Raw genomic sequence first — 20,050 nt, forward strand, 5'->3', positions numbered from 1 at the left:
AATTCAAAAAATATCCATACTGCCCCCCCCCCCCCGTAACACGCATCCAACACAAATTATCCCCCCTTCTGAATTTGATCGCCGTAAAGTCGATCGATCGACACAAATAAGGAAGTGGCGGGTAGCATTTTATTTAAAACATCAGGCAAACTGCAGAATAATCCACCATCAATAATAATGATTTTAGGGTTGAGGTTATGGTCAGGGAGAGGGTTGTTACTGGGGTGAGGTTCAGGGTTTAGAGTTAGGGTTAGGACAAGGGTTAGGACTAGGGTAAGGTTACGGGTTAGATCTAGGGTTAAGGATTATATCTAGGTTTAGGACTAGGGTTAATGTTACAATTAGTGTTACAAATTGGTTTACGTTCAACCCGTTCAGCTCGTTTCGGATGATTTATAAATTCAGTTTTTAAATAGGTTCAGCAAGGATGAATTAATTTGCAAATAGTAATCAATGAAGATTGACCGATCTTGTTTCCCCGATTATCAAAATTAACCATCTTTAATTAAATCTATCATCTTTACTTAAATCTAATTGCAACTTTTAATAAAAAAAGCATACCCACCGTGCCCCCCGTTAATACACATCCAAGCCCATCCAAGCTCATCCAAGACACATAAACGGACACCAATCCCCCCCCCCCCCCCGAGGCCAACTAGCTATAATGACCATTATTCATAAAGACCGCTATTTATTAGGACCATTATTATAAGAACCGCTATTTATAATTTGAGAAAAGGGTAATTATTCATAAGGATAGCTAATCTTAATCGAAGAGTGTCGATATTTATCATTTGAGAAGAGAGTAGCTATTCATAAAACAGAATGAAGGTCGCTCTTTATAATGCGGAATGGGGGTCGCTATTCATAAAAAAAAATGAATAAGCAACAAAATGACAAGAGAGTTAATTGTTGGCTAGGAGCACCCTATGGCTGTGGCGTATTTATTATGGAAAGCAACGCTTTTTTCGGATTATGAATATCGACCCTCTTCTCATATTATGAATAGCGACCCTCATTCTGCATTAATTATAAATAGTGCCCCTAAATTTATCTTATGAATAGCGGTCCTAGTGACCCCCAATATAAATTATGAAAAGCGACCCTCATCTCACATTATGAATAACGGTCCTCATGCTTTTATCAATAGTTACCGCCTTCGTGTTTTATATATGCAGTTCGACGTTATGAATAGCGAGATTACCCCCACACCCTCTGGTGTTGAAGATTGGAGGCCTAACCAAATATTGAAAGGGGAAAAGACGGGGGAAAGGGAAAAATCAGAAAATCAAGGAAGATAAGAAGTGGAAGAGAAAGTAAAAAGGAGATGATACGACACCCTACGGGCCCCGTCCGACGCCCTGCAACTCACTCCTACACCCCAAACTCTCACTTTTGCTATGCTACATCATCGCATGCCCTCATTACAACATACAGAGCCACAAACTGACTTATACACACAATCGCTTTCCCTCTGTCGTCTTACTTCCATCATTATTCTTCTTCTCCATGTCTTCACAGTTCATCTGTTCCATTTTTCTCCACCCCTTCCCCTCTCTCTCTCTCTCTCTCATGCATTTCTTCCTTTTTTTTTTTTTCTAACTTAACCCTCTCTCTTTAAATTGTTCTCTCCCTGACACTTTCTCTCTCTTTCAGTATTGTTCAATTATGTTTCTATGATAGATCCTCATATATTGTGTGTGACTGTCATGAATTACATTATAGAATATGAATAGGCAATAAATTTGCATTTTAATATGGTTCAAAATCAAACAAATCTTCAGTATTTACTTGTCACACACTCAATTAATCAGTCTCGATTTCTATTTAAAATATGAATATTCCTCACTTAACAATAATTATAAAAAATAATACTAATGACGAATCTATTCTATTTTTATCATCAATTTGTTTGCAAGTATGGAATAAGTAATAAGTTGTCACCTATTGTACTGTGTATTATTTGTACTTGTCTATATTAAGTTTTGTTGAGAGGCTTTTTAAAACTGAGCTTGTAAAACTAATTCTACTACTACCACTACTACTACTACTACTACTACTACTACTACTACTACTACTACTACTACTACTACTACTACTACAGTCAGAAATATCAACATGCACACCAAACAAAAAATAAAGCACATACAAAACAGACTTTGTTTGGGTATTCCATGATGAATACTTAAGTATAATACCTCCTACAAAATGTGAGGAAAAATTGAGTTTTGTGACACATGCTCCTACTAAAATTGCTTCACAATAGTTCCCAACATTAAATGAATTACTAACTTTAATCCTGGACCAATACTATACCTAACCCTAAATCTTGCTTAAATATTAATCTAACCTTAACCCTAACCCTACAATTTTGTTAAACTAAAGCCCGGAACAATTGTCAACACAGCAATTCTCGAATTGCAGCAAACCAACATCGTGTTCCTGAAATCATATTTACTACATGGTAATTTTTCTTCATTTACACTATTATATTTCAGCATGACCTATGTACAATAAAACCGGTCTGTTTGTATATTTTGAATGGAATGTATAGCACTATTATCCCCACAAAAAATAGCAAATGTTATTGAAATAATGTATATATTTACACAGGTGATATATCAATAGCCTCATACAGAAGCTATGCCGTAAACATGTTTACAACTTTACAATGCTTTCATTTGTTACATATTTAATGTACAAAGAGCAATAGCTGCAGTCAGGTTTAATACGCCCACACAAATATGGATGTGTTGCCCACACCTGAAACATAGCACAAGAGATAATAAGGCCAGTCAAAGTAAATAATAAGAATGAAGTACCGGTAGGCACTTGGTCACCTTTGAATTCAGAAAACTTATGGAGCTTTTAATAACTAGTTTGTGATATTTAACATGGTTACAGAAAAGAAAAGAAGCCATATAGGAATTTAGATGATGACAGGGGACTAATAATTGTCACCTCTTATGTTTTAGTACAGTATTCAACTTTTGCAAGAAATAATTTCAAGGAGCTTGTAGAATGGTAATCATCTTGCTATCTAGCAACACATATCAGAAAAACCTGAACAAATAGTTAGGCAGGGGGTTACCAACTTTTGCATGAGCTATAAGACACTACATGTAATATATGCCTCCGTGGCGCCTTAAAGTGATCTCATTTGGTTCTTGTGTACATACACATCTTTAAAAAATAGTATGGTTGAATGCTCAATATTTTTGCTTGTTTGGGTTTATTTTTTATGTTGAAATCATCTTGTAATACAAGCTTATAAGTGGTATACCATAACCATTCTCATATCCTTTTATCATTATTCTAATCATTTTACAAACTATTTAAATCACATATAAGGTTTATTAGTTGCAAGATGATTGTACACCTGAAGTTGACTTTTCCTGAATGCCATTACGATAATACCATCAAATAAATATTATCTAATGGACTTTACATAAAGTGCTAAATTATTAATGCAGTTTTGGCAGAGATAAGGTGCTCAAAGGATATCTTTCGGCACCCATTTCCTTCATCTGAGGCCTAAAATAAAATAATAATAATAATGATTCCGCTTTTATATAGCGTATGATGTCTCTAAGTGCTTTACAGATATATTATTACCCCGGTCATCAGATTCAGGCTTACCCGCACACTATGTATGCACATTCTCTACTTCCTGGGGATCATTCCAGCCAGGTGTCATTTTTACAAGTGCACACTTGCTCATCTAACCACATTAACTTTCGCATCCTACATACCGGTAGCTCTTTTCCATTTTCGTAAGGAATTTTGTACATCATAGGGCCGGCAGAAATACATCTCACTTTTCAGAATACCTACGCTTATTCTTTAGGGTGAGGTTTTGTGAGGTTTCCTCTAACAATAGTGGATGATCGACCTTTCACAAAAATTTGTAGTATAATGAAACAAATGGATATCCCACATTTATCAAACTACACACCCTATTTGTTTAACTTGTATAATCTTAAATTGTTTGCTCTAATTCAAACCCAAATTAAATATCATCAAAATACAGTGATATTGAGTTCTGTAAACTCTTACAAATTACACTTTTTCAAATTTGTGTAACCTCCAAGAAACTTGCAAATTATTTTAAATAATTAAACCCTTTAGATATAAAGTGTGAAATTTTATAGTCATAGGTTCTGAAACTTCTTTGTAAGAAATCAAAATATAGCGCTCTTTTCGATTGCCACAGCAGGAGCTTTTTTTTCAAATCAACACTAGTGAACACATATTTTTTTACTTGAGACAATTAAATATCTGGAATTAAACATTAAAAAAATATTCACTGAAAAATCTCCATTTAATGTCTCGTTGAATCAACCTTAACCTTAGGCTGATCATACCAAGGGCCATGCTATTAGCCTCTGCCAGGTCCCTCTCAGTGCGTGTGTGAAGCTGCGTAGACCTTGTACTTAAAGGGATCCCATATGAAATCTGTTGGTTTGAAAAATAAAGAACAGAGCTTCCATTTATTTTTTGGTCTCAAGAACAGTGTGAACAGTGCTAACAATAATATATCTTGGAGTACAATTCATTCAAATGTCTACAATTTCTTCCGAGATGAATTTTTTCCCTATCATACCATACCATACTATCATATCATATAATATAATATACAAATATTGTCTAGTATTAAGTATTCTACAATTGTTGTAATCTTGTACCTGTACACTGTATTGCCAATACTAACAAATGGAAAGGTTCACATTGTTTTTCCCCAATAATTATCTATAACATAACAATCTATAAATTGTATTATATGCAATGCTCTACAATTTCTATGTGGATAAGTCACAGTACAGCATATATCAAATGAAATGACTTTCAGGAACAAAACAATAACAAAGTTGAGTTATTATCATATACTAGTATATATTCTAAGTAAAGACAAATATACTCAAGAGTTTGGTTTGATCGGTCATTTTCATACCGTAAATACATTTCATGCAAAAACATCTTCTTTACCTGCCTCTTAATAAATCATTTCATTCTCCTGCTTTGAAAAATTGTATTTCAATAATAAACACTTTCAGAATACCAATACCACACATTACGTGTTGTTAGGTCAGGCAGGCCATAATGTTTACCCAACCTACATGTAGCAACAACTAATCCTCACAATTTGCATTCTGACTACCGGTATTGAGGTACAATAATAGAAAACAGGTGAATGTACATGTACATGTAATAGCTCATCGCAAGGTACACGTACATGTATGTTTACATTTGAATACATTTTGAAAATTGTCTACTACATGGGCATATTAGTCAATTATGATCCAAAAGCATCAATTTTTACATCCATTCATTGAAAAACTACATTGTACATGCATGCAGCACTTAATAGCCATCAATAAAAAAAATTGTGAAAAAATGGGGTAGGAGTCTTAAATACATGTACCTTGATCATTGAACACCCCTAAGTTTTTGTTACAATCCATCTACATTGTACATACCTCATAGATTTGCTGCTACTGTTACACTGGATCAACTTGATCTACCACTTTTTTCAAAGGATAATCAAGAGCCCCTTCTCACAATCGGTGGAGTACACATGCCATTTCTCCTTTATCTTGACAGTGACCTTGTGCCTTTGCGTTGATTGTCATCAAGTGTCTACCTGCCCCTCTGAAAAATGAATAAGCATTTTAAGAATTATAAAATTATATCAAATATCTAACATATCATACAGATTACATTACAGGATCAAAAGAAAGTATTCTTATAATATTTCAGTACACTACATACATGTACAGTACTGTATGTGTAGGTGATAGATCAATATGTCTACATGTGTACATGCTAAACCAATTAGAAATTTATTTGACAAAGCCAAAGAAATCCATGTTATGTAAGCAAAGGATATACAAATCTTCCAATAAATATTTGCGAAAAGCATCTCAAGTATACAAAACAGTGATAATTACACAAATCTTGTGTATGTGAATATTGTTGAAGATGTACAGTACATGTACATGTACACCCTGTATAGGAGGCAATTCAAATTTCATAACAATGTGATTCAATCTCTGTATGACCATAGGATTGAATGTACATGTACATGTACAGAGTACTACAAAAAATTGCCACATTAAAGCTAATGTCAAAAGGACTTCACAGAGGATTTGAAAAGACTAAAATGTGATTTAAGTTTCATGAGCTGCTATGTATGTAAATGATTCAGCAGTGTACTGGAGTACTAGCACTATTCTAAAGGATTTTCTCAGTGTCACATTATAAGACATTATACAAAGCAATATTTTTGAATTTTTAACTAACAATTTCCTACTCGATTTGGTTTTCCTACATTCTTGTATGGCTGGTAGTTTGTCTATCCACAACATGTACTCTCTAGGTGAAATTTTACAGGAACCAGTAGTGAATTTGATCTTTGTTTGCTTTATTACCTTCATGTATACAGTAGCAGGTAATTTTACATGTACATGTACCATGCATTAAAATGCATATTTGCCCGGTCCGCAAACTAACAGTTTTGAGCGGGCAATATTTCCTGATAGTTTCTCTCTTTCGGGTTTCACCATTCACTTTGAGTACAAAAGATTGTGTTCCATATTGGACCTTTCAAACAGCTAAAATCGCCGCAAAGTTTGAGCAGACTATCATGCGGCGCGGTAGTAGGGTATAGTGACCGTACGTGATTCACAAATGAATAGGTAATAATTATAATCTTTTGGGAGATATATGCATTTATATGTACATGTATTGCCCTTACTGAATCAGTGAAGGCAATACAGGGTGTATTACCTTGTTTCTCCCTCAAGGCCAGTAATATTATGTAAATGACAATCATGTTAAGCTCCAATTAATGACAGGTTATGCCAAACTATACCATTTGAGAACCCTTCATCCCAAATCTTCTACATAGGTGAATTTCACATATCTTGGGGGCAAAGAATGTGATCCATAATAGCTATTCATAACCATGTACAGTATCATCATGATATTCAAACTACATGTATCACATCAAATGTAATACATACCAACATATTTGATTTAGAGAGGCTGTGTTGTTGTGAGGAAAAGTTTTTGCCCTGAATTTTTGTTAACATTTTTATTTACATAAGGGTGGTGTTGATATGCTTACTATTATTTACATAAATAGAAAATGAATTAATGTGACACCTACATGTACAGGGTGTATATCAAGATTTTTTTCTCAAAACTATTGCAGCTACAATGTACCATTTAAAAAAAAGGTAGGCTATTTGCTTAGAAGTCAGGGTCAGCAAGACAACCATTATTGGAAGACATTGGAAGATCACATTACCAAAACAAAGTATTCAGAATTTTGAACCACATTGCTCACTTCATCACTGTATGGAAAGAGAATGACTACCGGTAGTCTGATTTGATATATAGCCCAAAAGAATACTGGTACTATTTACATGTTCAGTGAGATGGAGAAAGGGAATGGCCCATAAATCGTAACTGATACCACTTAAATCTATAATGCAGCCTCACAGCTCACTGAACATTGTATAATAAATTGAAACAGGATTTTCCAAAGATTAGAATTTTATACTACTCAAAATAGTAGGCTTTTGACCACTTCTATTGCAGGTACAGGCCATAGTTCATCCATACTTCAGAGTTGAAGCTGCCAGGAGAGGAATTTAATCTATTTCTTTTTATTAGTATACAAATGTTTTAATTTTCTAATTATACCTCAGATCAAAACCTGTTTTGCTTTAAAAAGTGATTTGAAGAAAGACACTCGCAACCAATTTCAACCAAACTACCCGGTAGTAAATGGAGCTTCAAATTTAGATTGCATGTAAATGTCACAGATATTAAATATTTGAAGGAAATATGCATTTCTGAAACAATCCACCCTGTTTAGAAAGTTGGTTTTTGTTAATATCACTTATGAGAATATAATACTATCCTTTTTTATTCTGTAATACGTGTAGACCTATTTCTCTATGCAATGATACCCAATTGATTGTGGTGCTATTATTGAGAGTTATCATTTTGAGAGTTTCACCAGTTCTTTTGGATAACAAGACATCTGTTTAGGTGCAGAAATCTACAATCACTATGGAAATTAAGGACAAAGAAAGCGGACAAAATATACAGTTCCTCATTCTACCCTCAACAATTGCTATATATGGTAGACAAAGGAACATCCCTTCACTGCTATTATGTAAAAATGTGTAGAACAAAATGCATGTGACACCCGTTCTACAGATTTTTACATAATAGCAGTGAAAGGATGTTCCTTTGTCTACCATAGCAATTGTTGAGGGTAGAATGAGGAAATGTATATTTTGTCCGCTTTCTTTGTCCGTCATGTTCATTGTGAATTTCATTAATGTACATGTATGTATTTTAGAATCAACATTAATATTAAGAGTCACTATTTGTTTTGCAACATTGTCACTTACATGTATCATGTTTCCCATTCAGCAGTATACTGCACATATCAAAGTTACAAAATCCATATTATTTAGGCACCAATGTAAACAGAAATTCATTGGTTAAAGAATGTTATGCAATGCTATGCAAATGATGAATTAACAAACAACAAACTTTTAAAAGTACTCATACAATCATGTTGACAGAAAATTAAAATTAAAATTGCAGAATAGGCAAGGTCCTGAAGTTGGATGTCTTTTGATATTCTTGTCTACTGAAAATAAAGCTACAGGTATTTAAATTCTGTAATACAGCTTTTTGACAAAGCTTTCACAATAAGAGATAACATCATTTCCTACACTGCAAGACATAAACAATAAGGTGTCTTCATTTCATTTTTGTTGCCATGCATTAACAAATTGTGTTATGTTTTGAGCCTGAACTCATATCACAGAATGTTTGTTGTATGATTGCTAAATGTTGGTATTTTTATACACTCTACATGTAAAATGGATATTCATTATTCAACATTTGAAAAGTTCTTTAATACAATAATATCTCTAGGGTTGATAAAATGTTACACTTCTATTCAACATTAACCACAAAAACATTTTTAGCTGTTGGGTGAAATATTTGCTCACTGTGTTAAAAAAATTTCTACTAAGAGTTGTTCAGTAATTGAAGTTATGAAAATAATACAGGTAATCACTATTCATTCCATATTGTTGTTAACCAATTGACCTAGCCAATGACTTTGACTCACTCCATATTTAAAAACATCATTACAATTTTTAAATATTGACTTTTGGATGATGAATGAAGTTTATAATGATGAATTTCATGGCTGTTTGATGAACAACACATCAGCAACAACATCAAAATATAGAGTTGTTATATTCAGTGTACAAATGCATGCTTCTGCTGCAAAGTATCAATAATGTTGTTGGATCATATAATATACCAACCTTTATAACAAGTTGAATCCGTAAATAAAGAAAGATCAGAGAAAAAATTGGTGAGAGTTTAAAAGAAAAAAAAAAAAGAAGGAAAGTTCAAAGAAATTGATTTAAAACAAGAAGAACAAAATTTTTAGAAAGTTGTAATCACTTAACATTCACAACCAGCAATGTACAATACCCTGTAAGTCATTCTACTGGGACATAATTGTAAATCTCCATTCGTTTCACACTTTTAAAACAAAGTTTACAGTATACCAGTCCCTTTTCTCTCAGAGCTGTACTAAAAATATATTCAGAGAGCTCAATAGGTCCTCCAAAAATGAAGAGGTTCTATCATAGTCATATTACATGTGCAAGTGTTGAATGATATTGGTCCAACATTACATCACTATACATGCCCAATCATCAATTCAAAAATTTGAAATTCATATACAGACTACAAATTTCAAACATTAAAACCTTACTTATTACTTGTCTGAGTTTGTTCAAACTTTCACCAGCCTGCTTCTAAATTTTTTCTGTTTCCTTCAGAGCATCTTACTTTTAGGGTTACATTTCCCATAAAACAAACTATTACTATCAATACTTGCTAATGGCTCTTATTACCTTTAATATCTTTACTAATTAGATAAAAAAGGGTCACAAAATAAGCATTAAAATTGTAACTTCAAATACGGTACTCTTTTGGTGTTGAATAACTTGAACACCAAGTGTCATGTGATGGTTTAAAGGCTTTAACCTTTTTACCAGGCAAGTCTTCAATAATATTCCAATTACCGGTATTTATACAATATCTTTTATTGTCATTAAATTGTTTCTGGAATTAGTGCTGTGAGTTTAGTGTGTAATTTCCATTCAGTGCACACAGCCAGTTTATCTTTGCGTGTACACAGTTATGACATTTACCAAAAACAAAAGCAGTATTTCAGCTAGGTACATTTGTACATGTATAGTATGTTGTACAGTACATTTAAGACCAGCAATCCAGCGCGCATTCACAACAACCATTTTCTCTGTAAAGTTGTTACAGTAGTAACAGTACTGCACACAAAATCATCATGCTCATGGAATAGTCAGACCGCAATGATTGACATATTAGCGAGTTTTCGCTCAGCAACATACAGACCTTCGCGGACGCAGAGTACTCAGGTTTACGGCCGTCGCATACAGACTGCCCTCAATACAATATGTGGTTTTGCTTTTCGGTGAATGCGTACGTATTTCTACGGAGGTATTGCATTTGCAATGCCATTAGGCAATTTTCGTAATGTAACCAAATTTAATGCAAACGTCTTGACTTTGTGAAGTGCCTCGATACAAAATATTTCTTTCACCTGATAAGGATAATAGTATTTCAATAGACAGAATCCAAACTGCATACATTAGTTGTTGCCAGTTCGACAAACATTGGGGGTATTTCGCAAGCTAATTGCGGACAGAGAATCTGCGGTTCGTGTGCAAAATCAAGAAGCTACTATAGTAACAGCAGGGTGATCGCTGAGGTACTGAAATCAAGAACGGGTTTTGGCCAAATCTATGGGCGTTCTCAATGACGCCCCAAGTGAATAAACAGCCAAACAGCGAGCTTGTACCAAAGATGGTTATGAGAATTTTGTCGTCTAATAACGAAAGATGACGAATTTTAACGGGCGGATCTAGCTTCTTTTCTATGGCGTGGGCGGGCGGGGTTGACATTTGAAAAATCGCACCAACCAATATTTTGCTTAGTGGGGGGTAGGGAGCACTAAAATTTGTTTTCAATTTGAAAAAAGTGCCAACCAATATTTCGGGGGGGGGGGGAGGTAGAAAGCACCTTGGCCAGCCAAAGGGGGGATTTAAACCTCCTAACCCCCCTAGATCCGCCCCTGGCACAAAGGACTCTTCGGTGAATTTTGTTTCTTCCGATTATTGTTTCTGAACAGTAACAACATGAATATGGATATGAATTGTTTTAAAACTTGATGATAAATTATTGTTGAAATTTGATAAAAAGCCGTTTTGTGGCTTGGTTGAGACAAGTTGTGCTAGTCGTGTAGTCCCGTGTGTACTGTATTGCGTTGAAGGGAACAGGCCATTTTCGTAATGTAATCAAATTTAATACATACTGTACGTCTTTGTGAAGTTCCTCAATACAAATTATTTCATTCACCTGTCTAGGATTCGCAATAGTCAGAATGCAAACTGCATGTATTAAGTGTGGCAACAACTAATGTATGCAGATTGGATTCTGTCTATTTAAATACTATTATTATTATCAGGTGAATGAAATGGTTTGTATCGAGACACTTGATTCACTTGGGGCGTCATTGAGAACGCCCGTAGATTTGGCCAAAACCCGTTCTAGATTTCAGGGCCTCAGTGGTCATCCAACTGTTACTATAGTATCTTCTCGATTTTGCACACGAACCGCAGATTCTAATTCCGCAATGAGTTTGAAAAAAATTGCCTATTATTATTACCATGACGGCAAGAGAAAAGACTCAATGGCATTGGAAAAGTTGTAACTGTACAGGTGTAGTAACCATACTGCACACAAAACCATTGCGCTCGCTGGAAAGTTAGATCACAATGATTGGCATTTTTTGCATGATGACAAGAGAAGAGACTCAACGGCATTGAATCAAAATCGTACAGTGTATGGAAATGATTATTCAAGGAAGTAGCAGTGGAACTTAAACTTTATTTTTAGACTGATGACATTTTTGTGAAATATTGACTTCAGACTCTTATAATGCTGAAAAACAGGTGATTATTTGTTCTTCGTTTATCTGTTGTGTAGTGGTGGTTCGTGCCTATACACGGTCGCAGCACTATTCTGGATAATAATTTAGTCTGGTTCTGCATAATAATTTATCAAATATCTTCTACACATTCTTACTTTTTTAAAATTATCTTCAGAAGCATTCATAGAATTCATTGCGTATCAACTATCAACCAAACTACATGTACAGTAACTCAAATGTCATCCAAGAATGGTGGTGTTGTTGTATTTTACAGCTATTTTTTCTCTATACTATGCTCTGGCTCCTAATGGTTAGGAGCCAGAGCATAACACTGAGCTCCCATAGGACATATATTCATTCAGATGGTCATATCTCAGCCAATACTTAAAATATTCAATTGGTTTTCGACATTTTGACATTATTTTTGGTGTTCTTTCGGAATATGAAGAAAAATTGAGAAATTCTAAAAATAAATTTTTGATGACGTCACACTTCTCCACTCTATGCAATGCAGTTTGTGTGTGATCACCCATCTTAACTCGCACAGAAGCTTCAAGAAAAGCATCAGATAAGCTGAAAGTACATGTACATGTAAGTCCTTCTATTTCGATGTTCTACAATTAATGTTATTTTCATAGTACCGGTATAAGAAAATTAGATTCATTTTGTTTTCAATCATTTTTTTTCTATATCATTTTGTCTAGATTCTGGAGTAAATCTCTAATTGACCCCCCCCCCCCCCCCCCCAACCCCCTCCATTGTGCATATGCCAAGGATAACCGTAAATGTGTCGGTGTATGGGGAAGTTTGACAAATGTCAGTTTTATTTCAAAATTCCCCATACCAGACAGTTATTTCTGTCTATTGGCGAGAGAGATGCCAAGGCCAAAGGTCTCAATGACTGCTTTGAGGATGATTGCATCTGTGCCATATTGTTAGCACTTACAATTACATGTACACTGAATTCAGTTCCGTCGTGAGTAATTCTCCTGCTCGTTTGCTTGGAGTGACAAGATTTTGCGTGTATTTGTAGTATCACGTTCTTCAATGGCAGTTTGCATTCTTTCCATTTGTATTTTTTTCATTTGTAGAGGTGTAGATCTATGGACTTATTTTCAGCTTACTGTATCTGTCCAGCTCCAGTTTGTGAAGCTACTGAACTGTGCAGGATGGGTACGGCGCTCATGCACACACAAACTGCATTGCATAACCCAGGGCCGCCAACCCTCCCGCATTTGGAGGGAGTCATATGCCACCACACTCCTTTTCCCGCCGTCCCACCAGCTCGTAGCAGGAGACTCTCGCCAACACGCCCTTCCTCCTGCTCTCCCGCAAGCTCCTGGTTTATGAAAAAACCTCACGCCAGACGTGTAAAATAAACCAGCGTACTTGTATCATATGGATTTTGTTTGCTCATGGGGGGGGGGGGGTAGTGGGCACTTCTTACCCTTCCCTGTTGAGCTCCCCACAGCCACACTCAGTCAGCTCTGTATAGAGGCAGTCAGTGAATATGGAGGAGCCTGACGTAGTTATTTATCATGTTTAGATCTAGATCTATAGTATAGGCTACATGTAGCTAAGCCGAGTCTAGGCCTAGGCCTAGGCCTACACTGTAGTAATTAGTAGGTCTAGGTCCTATAGTAGAACAACCATATCCATTGATATCAGACTTTTCAGAGACCAAAGGCAAAGCAAAGGCAAGGCTTTCATCGGTCCAACATCAGGAACATGAAGGCTAGGTTCGCGCTCATCGATTGACGAGTACTTGTACTAAAATGCATTAATTAACTGACTAACGAAGTTATAGTCTCATCTTCTTAGGCCACCGCCGGCAGGCGGCCTGGCAGGCGGCCTGGCGGGCGCAGCCGGGCTCAATTCATTCAACCAATGGTGGTGATTTGGGGCTTTCCCTAGCTCTAGTCTGGATACTGCGTTAGAAGCACACAGTTTCAACTAATGAAGCTATGATAAGATATATATATATATTAATCTACTACTCTTATTGACAATTAAGGAAAAACCAAAACAAACCTTACCTTAAAACATCTCGAAAACACCATTTTAGCGGCTTCTGTGGCGTGGTCTGTCTCTGAGGAGGGCATGGGACGACGGATCGACGATGAACTAATAGTAATAGACTAGTCTAGTTCTAAGCACACGCAGACCGCTATTTGTGACATTAAGCTGATGAAGTGTGTCTCATGACTCTCATCTCGACTCCAACTGACCGTCGACCCTACGGCTATTCCCAGTGGCATATCTAAGGGTGGGGGGGGGGGAGAGGGGGTCCCTCCCCCCTGGCCAAAAAACTGTTTTCAAATCAAAATGAAGACGGGCGTCCTCCCCTGGGGTGGGCACAAAAAAAAGGGGGTGGGGGTGTTGATTTAAAAAAAAAAAAAAGCAGTGTTCAATACCCCCCGCCCCCCCCCCCCCCCCCCCTCGTTGCTCGTGTGTCAATCACGGAACTTCCGTGGTGTCCATCAGAAAGATCACATAATGTTGTTGTTTTATAGTTTTTATTGGCGTGTATATTTAGACTGCAATAGTCTTTTCACAAGCTTGACGCAAACATTATTTCCTATAATTTCATCGTCATTTCTCTCTATCATAAACTTTAATAATGTTATATTCCAATCCAACGTCTATTCTGATTAAGAGTATAGCAATTTAGAACAACAGTCTTAGAAAAACATAAAAATTGACCGGTATAATAATAGGCCCAAATTATATCCTATTAAAAAAAAAAAGTTTATGGTAATGTTAAGACTTTGGAACTGTTCTTTTGAAACCGTCGATACCCATGTACATGTGGATGTGTTTTAGATGAATGGTCGAAACTAAAATTTATGCTGAACAAATAAAGCGACCAAATAAATGAAATGTTAAGCTTTGCTTATGATTGCGGTCTCCTGCACTTTTCCAACAGAATAGTTCAGATAATACTTTAAATTTATGATAATATGTTATGGAAGTAATAAGTTTCGTTATTATATGTACATATATTATGTACAAAAAACATTTTGACATTAAGAAATTATTGTTTGTTTATGTTGTATTATACCTTACATGTATATTATGTTCTTTGTTATTCAGTTATATTTTATTTGGAAAATATGCAGAAATAAAATCAAATAAAAAATATACGAAATAAAACGGGTGATAATAGTGAGATGCGCCTACAATTTCACATTATTTTATTCTGTTCACCCCACGATCCAATTTGATGTCTGAGAAAATTAGACTAACTTCCGGCAACATGGAAAAAAAAAAAATCATTACTGCGTATACTATAGTAGGTAGTCTTTAATAATGAACAGGTTACGACGTTACATGGTTGAATGTTGAAACGAGATGTTGTATATGGTCAATTTCTCTCTCTGACAAAATATACTGCCACATCTTTAGACACACGCAAATATTCCTCATGCTCCCTAGGCCCTGCCGAGGGCTAAGTCAATCAGAGATTATTGAGACTTAATATAATATTTAATTATTTCTGTTTTCAAGACTAGTACCATTTATCAATACATGTGTAGGCCATTTCACAATTATATACTTTCCACTTGAATAGCAACAATAAGCATTATCATAATTTAAGACTAACAAAATATATATTATTACATTAGCAAACCAAGGAATTTGTTTTTTCCAATAAAAATTTCCTTATTCCTGTACATGAACTTCAAATTGGCTACTTGCCTGGTTGCTGCAGAAAGAATAGATACGTATGTGGCTAAACGTCATCATAAAGCTTGGCCTTTTCTAAAAACATACTTATAATTGTACTTTGATGATTGTGAATAAGCAAAGAATCAATAACAATAAATAACAAAAGATTGTTATTGATATGTATATTATCAAACAGTATTTATGTCAGTATTTTGAAGGGTACGACATTTAAAACGTGTACCAATATCTAAACAAAAATATAAGATTTACATCAAATTGGCCACATTTAACACCCTTCTGTACACATATAATTACGACTCAATGCTATTGATACAATACCTATCACAAGCTGGATATTTTGTAAAAGCAGTACGATATGCATTGTGCAATTATTCCACAATAGCTCAATATGTCATTGAGAACGCGGATCATATCGCCTGAACCGAGCATGCAGACCTCAAATACGCTAATGCTTACCATGAATACGCTTCTGAAACTCAACATATTCCCTCCTTCTCTTGATCTCCCCTTGATATTCTTTATTTGTTCCCTCTTGTCCCATTGAAACCAATTGAACACCAATTGAAATTTTAATTGGTTTCAATTGGTTTCAATTGGTTTCAATCGGTTCCAATTGGTTCCAATTGGTCTCAATAGGTTTTAACAGGTTTCAATGGGACTTTAATAGGACTTCAGATGGTTTCAATTGGTCCAGATTTGCCCCATTGGACAAATTGGCCCCATTGGCCCCATTGGCCTAGGCCCCATTAGACTTTAATGGGTCCCCAATTGGTTTCAATCGGTCCAGATTGGCCCCATTGGACAAATTGGACCCATTTGCCCCATTGGCCTAGGCCCCATCAGACTTTAATGGGTCCCCAATTGGCCTTAATTTGGGCTTCAATTGGTCCAATTGAAACCAATTGAAATTCCATTAAAGTCTAATAGGGCCAATTGAAATCAATAGAAATCAATAGGACCAATGCTAAATAGAAACCAATTAGACCAATTTAGAAACCATTAGGACCAATACGACCAATAATAAACAAACGGGACCAATAGGACCAATAGAAACCAACAGAAACCAATAGAAACCAACAAATCTAGGCATTTCATGAATATTCATTATCACTTTACACGTGTCACAGAAAAATATATTTATCATGTTTTGTTAAGCAAATTATGACAATGCACATCAATTTTGTGATTTCTATTTTCCTTCGGCAATTATTAATCAATAGATTATTTTGTCTGATCATGTTACAATTACATTCACGTTTTAGCAATAGATATATTGATTATATGATTACTAACCAATAAATAAACAACATGCATATTTAGTATATATATATATATATGTGTACGAGCCTGTGTCACTGTAAATGTAACTCTTGAATTCACTTCAAATGATCTATGTGATGAAGTTAATGCAAATGAGATTGGAATATACCTAATTGGTGGACAGTTGCCAATATCGATTATGAAGTATCAGTAATTTATCACGGGTTCTTCTAACTGGATTGATTTACCAATTGAATCCCCATTGAATGCCCCCATTGAATCCCAATTCAATACCAATTGGCAATTTGGAGTACATGGAAAGTGAAACAATGGGTACCCATTGAAACCAATTGCCAATTGGCAATTGGTCCCCATTAAAACCAATTGCCAATTGGTTTCAATGAGTACCCATTGTTTCACTTTCCATTTACTCCAAATTGCCAATTGGGATTCAATGGGGACATTCAATGGGGATTCAATTGGATTTTCGTCTTGGGCGTGTTTTCTTTATTTCCCACTTCTGTATCAATTCCTCCCCTCTACCCCCCCCCCCCCCCCCCCCTCTCTCTCTCTCTCTCTCTCTCTCTCTCTCCTTACAACCCCCCCCCATCTCTATACCATTTCGTTTCATTTTTTATTTATTACCAAAATGTTTCAGTTCTTCTTTTTTAACAATAAAATTATCCACAATATCCCATTTCCCCTCGCTGACACACACACACACACAAAGTTCTTCCAAAATTCCCACGCTTCCAATGACTCCCTTTTACTCTGAAATGTATATTCAATCAACAATGCAATCATTTTCAACGAATGGTTCGACAAGGAACAAAATACTTGTTGAAATCAATACAAGCTAATTTAGCCATGCAATCTCCTAAAGTCATACAAATTATGCTTGAATAAGTGAAGAACTTACCTATCTGCACAGCAACGTGGAAGAGGTTGTCTAAAACTGCATGTGTGATCTATAGACCCAGGTACTTGGTATACGTAAAAATGCTCTTCAGGTATATAGTCTGTACAATCTGCAAATTTTGTTTGTTTGATATCTCTACCTGACTCACGGATTTAAAATGTTTTCGTTAATAAAGACCAGATTTGAAACCTTAGCCGATAGCACAATACAAATAGACTTTGATCTGTGCGTACACCACATGTATAACCACATACTGAATTGTTTAGATTACTTTATGTACGACTGATAAGGCAGCCGGGATCCATTAAATGCAAATAAGATTTTGTCTTCAGAGTATTTGATTTAATTCGTTATCTATACAAAAATAATTAATAAATAAGCTGACATATAACAATGACGGGTCGGCAAGACATTTTTATAATTAAGAAGCGCATATCTGGGAATGTCTGTGAATGTCTTTGAATCAATCGACTAGATCTATTCTTGAGTATCTATTTTTTTTTACGAATCTCCGTATGCTCACGTCTCGATTGCGGCGTGGAATCTGTTCAGTTTAGAAGGCCACGTTAATATTATTAGATTGAAAAGCAACCACTCATTTTCCTTTTCTATCTTTTTTTTTTTTTTTTGCCTTTTACCATTTCCTCCCATTTTCCTCTTGCTTTAATTTTGTTCCCAAAACTCAAAACTTCTTTATTGTTACATACATAATTCATTGATTGTCTATGTATACTTTGTTTTCAAGACGTATTGTACCTGAGGCCTCTGAAGAACTTTTACTTCAACAAGCTCTGCTTCTAGTTAGTTCCTCTTTTTTTCTTGACATTACTATTATATTTGTCTTGTTTAATTGCATATTTTGTGTAATATACTTATTTATTGTACTATTTTTTTGCATGATGAATGAAATCATTTGAATCTTGAGTCTCGTATCTTAATAATAAACGGTGGAAATGCAATTGAGTGCAGCAAAGGAATCTTGCGTATTCACTGATATCCGTGTTAATATACTCAAATGAGAAGCGTTATATACTATGAAAGAAAAGAAAAAGATTTAAAAAAAAATTTTAAAAAAAACCGCGGCTCACCATCTCATAGGCTGAAAGAGAAGGTTGAGTTCTGGAAAGAGGTGAACAATAATGTATGAGTGTTATCATTGTTATTATTCAAGTGTGGAAGAACACCAGATTTAAAATGTTCCCTGAAAAGCATGTCTCTTCAAATGCCTTAATATTCTAAATATGGCATGTAACAGCATAACAATCGGGACAGATTTTTACGCCACATGTTCGTGTAATCCCATAATTATGCATCTTTCTGTGTACAGTGCTGGTAACTTAACCAAGACTAGGCTAAATTTCTTATCATTTATATGATTCCAGAAAGTTGCAATACGCACCAATACTTATATGCTAGATGATCAACGTTTTCTGATTGATTCCACAGTATTTCTTTCACAATGCAATCGCATGACCAGAACCCAACTTTATATTTAAGGCTAATCCTGCACACCCCCCCCCCACCCCAAGATGCTAGTGCTCCCTCGGAGGCTGGATACACGCCACACCACTTGTCATAGTCGTATTTTTTTATTTGAAATCTGAACACAATGTGAAAATGAAACTTTCCTGAAATTTAATCCAATAGAAATCACTTTCGATTGTAACAAAATGTAACTGCTCTTTTGATTATATCATCTTGTGAATGCAGGAGATTTTCCCTGTTTCTAAAGTTGTGTTACCATTAATTGTGTCAGTTGAGTGAAACTGAAATGTTAATGATAATTCAAACAGGATATGAAATAAAAAGATAGTGAATGAAAAGCACCCCCCCCCCCTCATCCAAATAAAAAGTTTCCACATTATGAGTAATGAATTCTGACACTTTTAAAGGCATATAATTTCCCCTTTTGTTTTCATTTAGACGACAAGTTCATCCTAAATAGTATCTTGTATTTATAAAAGCAGCACAACGATAGAAACAAATTAGTGAGAGTTTGAGAAAATATCCGATGAAAAGTAGGAAAAGACGATTTTATGAAGTTGTCATCAGTGAAACATAAATTGGCAACAATGTGACGTTTCTTGCAAACTCCTTTCCAA

General features: G+C 35.3%; 1 long non-coding RNA gene across 1 annotated transcript; it reads right to left on the reverse strand.

Moving 5' to 3' along the window:
• Positions 1-1,733: 1,733 nt before the first annotated feature.
• Positions 1,734-14,245, reverse strand: LOC115925426. Its single transcript, XR_004064708.1, has 3 exons — positions 14,116-14,245; positions 5,478-5,649; positions 1,734-4,455 (listed from the first exon to the last, which is right to left on the reverse strand). It is a non-coding gene; the product is annotated as an uncharacterized LOC115925426 (long non-coding RNA).
• Positions 14,246-20,050: the final 5,805 nt, after the last annotated feature.

The sequence above is a fragment of the Strongylocentrotus purpuratus genome, unplaced genomic scaffold (assembly GCF_000002235.5).
Source record: "Strongylocentrotus purpuratus isolate Spur 01 unplaced genomic scaffold, Spur_5.0 spur5_scaffold_18, whole genome shotgun sequence".
NCBI classification, from domain to species: domain Eukaryota; kingdom Metazoa; phylum Echinodermata; class Echinoidea; order Camarodonta; family Strongylocentrotidae; genus Strongylocentrotus; species Strongylocentrotus purpuratus.